Below are 7,500 nucleotides of genomic sequence, written 5' to 3'. Positions count from 1 at the left end.
GGTTCCTGAGAAACGTATCTATTTTGACTGCAGGGTGAACTATTTACACAATCGAGAGGTTGAGGTGCCATGTAATTGAAAATCTAAACATCTATGAGATACAAAAACAGACTTGCGAATTATCACAAATCACAATGCTGACAAGCACAAAAGCAGAAAAAATGGTTAATAAATATAAACTTTGTTACTATCTGAATGTTTTTGGGTTAGAGTAAATGGATATATTGTCACGCAAATGATGTAATTTCATGACACTCAAAATTCGCAAAAAGCGTGAGTTGTCGGGAAAAGAAAACAAAAGCGGTTACAAACATTTTCATTTTATACTTGACGTTTCGTATGTTGCAACATACATCACCAGAAGTGACAGTGAAAACTGTTACACAAAATTTTAAAAAACTAGAGCGATGCACTGGTGATTAGTTAAAAAGTGTGATAACAAAATCGTAACTTCCGGTAGTTGATACTTCCGGAAGAAATTAATAAAGAAAAAGCTTCTCACTACCAATGTTTTCATTAAGAGAGGGTTTTAAGTCACTGATTAATAGCGTTTCTTTAATTTTACACTACAAGTCGGACTTCCCAGTTGCGAGGATTTCAAAGTGGTCCCATTTGATGTTATGACCGGTAGAAATAGTATGGTCTGCGACAGCAGAGGCGTGGCCGACTTGTGTAAGAGCTTTGAAATGCTCGGACTTCCTGGCATGCAATGTTCTCTTTGTTTTGCCGATGTAGGAGGAACAACAACTGGCTTTCTATACTATTTTAGATCTTTGAGAACGACTGAAGCGATCTTTGTAAGGAAAAAAAGACTTAACCCTGCAAGTGTTTTGAAAAATAACCTTAAGATTGACACAGCCATAGAACTTACTAGTACAAGATTTAATACGTCGAGTAAGAGCTTCACTTTGAAAGCAAAAAAAAGACAATACAAGAATGATAGCTTTCTTAGGAACAGTGGTGGCAGGCTCAGCAGACCTGTTCTTTTGTCTGTTCAAAACATCATTAGTGTTTTAACAAAGAACGCCTCTTGGGTAACCATTTTGAAGGAGAGTGTTCTTTAGATCAAAGAGAGTCGACTGTAACAAGGAAGAACTCGAGCAGATGCGTAAGCAGCGATAGATGAGGGTGCGGATTAAATGTATTTTATACTTTCTAGGAGTGAAAGAGTCCCACTTAGTGTAGAGGCCAGTGAAAGTTGTTTTGCGATGTACTGTTGTTGTGAAATTGTTGAGATTGCGCTTAATGCGGACATCTAAAAATGGAATCTCCTGGTTTTCTTCAAGTTCCATTGCAAATTTTATATTAGGATATCTGGTGTTAAGAAAATGCAGAAAACTGGCCGCAGTGGCTTCAATGTCGAACAACGAAAATGTGTCATCCACATATCTAAGCCAAATGGAGGGACGAGAATCTACATTAGTCAACCATTTCTCTTCAAAGTCACACATGAAAATGTTAGCTAATACTGGGCCTAGCGGAGACCCCATTGCAACGCCATCGATTTGGTCTTAATAATGACCATCAAATACAAAGTGGCTTTTCTTCGTTGCAAACTCGAGCAAGGTTTTGAGGACATGTCGCGGTAAGGCAGGAGGGTCAGGAAGAGAGTATAACTTGGAAAGTCAAATTTCTATTGTCTCGTCGAGTGGAACGTTCGTGAATAAGGAACACACGTCAAAAGAGCACATTATTTCATCGTTGTGTTGATGAGTCTTCGCCTAATCCACAAAAGAGAAGGAGTCCTTGATAGTGAATTGGTTGGTGGAGATCGGTTTAAGGACATTAACAAAAAAAGAAGCAAGACTGTAGTTGCATGTGTTAACTGAGGAGACAATCGGGCGAAAGGGGCAACCAGTTTTGTGGACTTTAGGAAGACCATAAAGAACACCAGCAGTAGATCCACAAGGAAGGATTTTTCTAAATGTAGCTTCATCAATTATACAATCTCGCTTGAGGTTACGAAGATAGGAAAGAAGACTTGGTTGGGTTGTGCGACAACAACTTAAATTTCGTTCCGTCGGAAATCAACTGTTTCATTTTGCTGAGGTAATCATGTCTGCTGACAATTACAACACCATTTCCTTTGTCAGGTTTAGTAATAATAATAGAAGTATCATTTCGCAAATCGTTAAGAGCCATCCATTCTTCCTTAGTCAGAATTCGCTTTTGTTTAGAATAATCATGTAACTGTAAGAAGCATTTTTGAGTTGACATTTCAATCTGTCTTGGTCCTCACTTGTTAATGAATGACCCAAACCAATAAGATCACGTCGAGAGGAACGTACTTGTACATGTTAATTGCCGTGACCTGAACATCTTCAGTTCCCACGGCTTGCTCCCGTCTGACCTTGTAGCTCAGTCGGTAGAGCGGCGGAGATCTAACCCGAAGGTCGTGGGTTCAATTCCCACCCTGGTCAGAGTTTTTCTCTGTCCTCGTGTGGGCCCATTTCCATCAGTAGGGCTAACGCTCACATAGTTCATATGGGATAGAAATCTAGCACTTCACGTTACACTACACTCTCTTCAGTTAATTCTGTTTAAAATATAAGTGCTACACGGCCAACGTTTGTATAAACGTAACCTTTCCCAATAAGATCACGGTAGAGCATTTCAAATGCGCCTTTTACGCTTACTCCGTCAACAGCTTTCGGTGGAAGACAGAAACGCAAGCCCCTTGCCAAAACTATTTTTTCAGCCTCTGTCAAAGCCCGATGCGAATAATTGAAGATCACACTGTCATAGCTCAAATTCGAAACCTGTGGTATACCATATCTGCGCTTCAAATTATTGAATTTCCGTTCAAGTTTTGAAGACAACCGATCTTTAATCTTCGACGTTTTTGCTTCAATCGAGGAGCGGATGTGGCTAAAATCCAGTGGAGACAAAACAGCCTTCAGGGTGGGCAGAATAGATTCAAACGACATCATGTTTTTGCGGCGTAGAATTGTCTTCTGCTTAATTTCGAACAATAACAAATCCTCCTTGAATCGGCGACAGGCTTTCGTATCATGAAATTCGCGCCTATAGAGCTTGAAATCAAGGAACTTTGGGAAGAATCGAAACAACTTGCATTTTTGTAGAAAGCCAATATCCAATGTAATTTTGTTGAAACGTGAAAGATCTCTTTCGTAATTTCTAACCAATTTAAGCGTTTCTTGGCCATACCGCTCGAAGGTATGAAGATCAAAATGAAAATGGTTGTAACCGCTGTTTGTTTTCTTTTCCTGCTGAAATTGAAATGGCCAAAGGACAAAAGTATTTTCGTGAGTTGTCATGTAAACAATCTTCGCACTAGTAAGTCGTAGCAATAAATTAGATTAACCAGGAAGTTAAAGAAATATTGTTGGCTTCCCAAATAAACTTCATTTTACACTACAATGACAAATCATTTGTCAGAGAGAAAAAAATCCTGTCTCCTCATGTCGTAGTCACTAAAACATGGAACGACCTAAAACCACCTACATTGTACAACCACCTAAAACCATCTACAACCACCTACAATCACCTCATGAAAAATCTACAACCATCTACAACCACCTACAACCACCTCAAAAACATCTACAACCACTCACAAAGAATCGAATACCATCTTAAACAAGCCATAATTGTATAAAATAAGCAAGACGACAATATGTGGTTACCATTTAGCCAAAAAAAACGGGATGGCATGATCGTGGCATAAAGGTAAGCGATTCTCCCGAATTTGTTAAAAACCAACCGGATGTGAATAGCGCTTTACCCTGTATTCCATCCTGTAAACCGCGCTAAAATCGTGAGAAAGGGCCTGGAAACGAATTTCCCGAATTCCGGGAAATGCCGGCACTCTATTTCTATTTCCCGGAATTTGGGAAATTCGTGACGATCGTTCCGTTTCCAGGCCCTTTGTGATTGAGTGAGTGGGCACCCCTATATATAGTCCGGCTCTTAATCTTGAGACCTCCTTTGAGCAATGGCGAGTACTGCACTCAGTGTAGACAGGTGCTAGTACCCGGGTCCCGGCTTCTAATAAAATCCCTGCATGTTGGTTAGTTAAGGCCCCTGTGGTGGTGTGACTGTTAATACATGTAATAAGAAAGTATTAACTTTAAGCTAAAATTGTAGAGACACCTTTTCTATACAGGGCAGTTCTTTTTTTGGAGAATGCTTAATACATACTCTCAAGAAATTCAGTGTAGGCATGTTGCCTTTCTTGGATAGTCTAGGTTAACTGTGTAATGTACCCCAAACAGAGTAGAAAGACTCTGTTTGTATGAATTTACTTCCAGAAGAACCTCATTGCCGGCAATAATGAAAAGCTGGTGTTCATAAGCGTTGGTCTCTGGGCAGAGAATAAGAACATCTCCACTTCAAACTATTTAATTCACATAATCATTAAAGTAACGTCACCAATTTCCTTTGGGAAAGCAAAGAGATGCACACCAAAAGGTCAGTGAAAATATTTGATATCAAGCAAAATAAAAACTGCAAAAGCCAAAAGTTCTTCAGGAGGTTAAGACTAGTCAATCCTTAATGCACTTTATATTCCATTTTTCCAGATGAGTGGAGGTCAGTACTTATTTTGAACCATCAAATTTGACAAATTTGGAAGGTGAATTGGACAGCCATTTAGACGGCAGCGGCTCTCTGAGACCCACCACTCTAGGTCTTTGTGTGCCTGGGAGGTTAAGGGGACTATCACTTTCCTTGCCTGCCCATGTTGTGACACCGCTTGCAGGTATAGGCATTGAAGACCTCTGTAATGAAGTGGTGCAACAGATCCCTGTTTGTGATGCATGGCTCATTTGTCCAATTAACGTGGACAGAGTCCTCACTGAGCCACTCCCTTGAGCAAGTAGATGATAGCAGGTATCCACAGTGGAGGTAAGTTTTCGTTGAGGGAGGTACAGGGTCATTCGTGGTGGTGTCTAGGGCAGCTCCGAGGAAGATTAGACGTTGGCAAGGAATGGGGGAGCACTTCTCCTTCTTCACCAGAAAGCCCAGCTTTTCCAGTAAGTCTACAACTTGAGCAAAGATCTTCTGCAGCACCTTGCTCTGTTGGTGTAGTAATAACATGTCGTCTATGTAGATCACAACCCGGATACCCGTGGATCGCAACTATGCCAGCACTGGCTTCAGAGTCTTTGTGAATGCCCGCGGAGCTGAGGACAGGCCAAAGGGAAGGCACTGAAACTCGTATGTTCTGTCCTGATAGACGTACCTCAGATACGTTCTGTGGCAGTGATGAATTGGAAGTGCGTAATATGCATCTGTCAGGTCTAATTTCATTATGAAGTCTCCCTGCTGTATTAGGGATTTCACTACTTGCAGTCCCTCCATCTTGAAGGACTCCTTCCCTAAGAACCGGTTTAGAGCACGAAGGTTGATGATAGGTCGATAATTGCCATTTTCTTTTTGTATTACTGAACAGGGTTGAAGTGAAGTGGTCGTCCTGTGGCTTGACTTCCTGGACGGCTCCCTTTGCTAACAAATCTTTGATAGCCTTTTCCATATGGTATGCATCCGAGTGGCATTTTACTCTGGTTACTTTCATGCGCCATTGCCTGGAGCGCCTGCAAAACCCCTGAATTGTTTGTAAAGTCCAAGTGTCCTGTGTTATTTGTTTCCAATTCTGAACAAAAACTTGTAAACGAGTTGTTGATCTGTTGGTGGGGGCGTAAGCATTTTGAGACAGGGGGACGGATAGTCAGCTCGAGCTGGTCTTGGGGTCAGATTGCTGGGAGGATCCTGCTGTTCTGGCCCTTTTGGGGGACTGCAGGTTAGACCTTGAGCCATATCCCCATTTCCGTTTCCCTCCAACTCGACTGTTGTCAGTGGTGCGGTAGTGTCCATGAAAGGGCTGCTCCCTCCTGTATGGTCCTTTAGAGAAGTGTTTCGAGGCTGGTGTGCTGATAAGCTTGCTGTTAGTTGAACTATGGTCATGTTCACTCTTGATCTTTGCATGAAACCTGTCTAGGAAAAGGTGCTTATCTGCAGGGATACCTTCTCGCAGAGTACGTTTAGCAATTTCAGTGAGGAACTCAGAGAAGCGTTTTTGCCTCCAGGCATTAAGCCTAAAGTTGGCGTTACAAGGAGGACTAGAGCATCTTCCAGTAGGTCCTTAATGGCATCAGAGTCAGGACCTTCATCGTCATCCTCTCTCTCTGAATTATCAAGGGCTGTCAAGGCTGCTAACAAGGGGCGAGCCACAACCAAGAAAGCAGATTGACGTTCAGCCAGGCCATCATCAAAGAAGAAGTGATCCTTTCTTTTAGTGTAACCATGCCTCTTTTTTAATTCCTCTTTCATCCCAGCCTCCATCGTTGGAGCTACCAGCAAGGACTCTGTGTCTTTATATTTGTGTATAGGAAGTGGTCAGTTCCTTCCACTTGTCTTTGGACAGGGACCTGGAAAAGGTCTTATTTGTGAAACTCAACAGGTCTTGAGAGATGCCAGTTTCTTGTCCTGTATTATAGGAACGATCCCCTCGGAGCGTGGTTGGCAACGTCGTTGCATCGGTGGATTTTGTCACCGTGTTAACATTATCCTTCAGTTCATTCTGTTCCGGTAAAGAGAGCGAGGCAATCGAAACTACTTACATTTTTAGAGATTTCGCCAGTCATGTGCGACATTAAAAACCGCAGTAAATGAAGGAAAACACTCCCAATGAGCAGAGAAAACAGAAAAACGTTGGTGTGCCGAAACGCGCTACGAAACGAAGAGGCACAGCGCATGCGCATCCAGGCCGCGGCCGCGCGACCGCAGTCTTCGTTCCCCTTGACCAGCGGTTCGGGTTACGAGAGACTCTGGGATAATCCGTTTCGAACAACAAGATTCTTGTTATGAACACTATTGCGCAGGCGTAGGCGTAACGCCAAAATGGCGGAGAGAGTGGAGGATTTGTTTCACGATGGCATGCAATTTTCTGTAGCCAAATTAGGATATGCCAACCTAGAACTGAACGAGGCACAATATGACGTGTTGCAGCGATATGCCTGGACAAAAATCTGTGCTAAACATGTTACCAACAGGCTGTGTTGTCAAGTGTTGCCAGGGATTTTCGATAAGAATTTGTGTAACGTGGAAATGTAAAGCAGATTGTGTCGCTGTTGAATGCACTGATCCGGGATTAGTTTCAAATGTTAAAAGACTGTCTTTGTTTTGTATCGTGGAAGATGAAAGAGAGCGAAACACCAGTGTCTAACACGAGATTCTTTCCACAAGAATAAATTATTCTTTTAATCATAAAGCTATGTCTTCGTTGAAGGATCTTTCACGTTAGATTCTTCGTCACCAGAGAAGGTTTAGGTTTCTTTTCAAAAGAAGATGAGTTCTTTGGGTAATAGTTTCCTTGCTGTTCTAAAGAAGTAGAGGTCTTGAGGGAAGTATCATTTTGCTGCTTTTCATTATTTTGTATAAACAGAAAATGACTGTTCTTCACAAAATAATGACAATTTTTGAATAGAGATGTATACTTCTAGTTGGATAAACATGTTGATTTTTAGAATCCATGAACATATA

This window comes from Montipora foliosa, chromosome 11 (assembly GCF_036669935.1).
Source record: "Montipora foliosa isolate CH-2021 chromosome 11, ASM3666993v2, whole genome shotgun sequence".
In the NCBI taxonomy this organism is placed as follows: Eukaryota; Metazoa; Cnidaria; class Anthozoa; order Scleractinia; family Acroporidae; genus Montipora; species Montipora foliosa.
The sequence above is the reverse complement of the archived record's forward strand: the minus strand, read 5'-3'. Positions refer to the sequence as shown.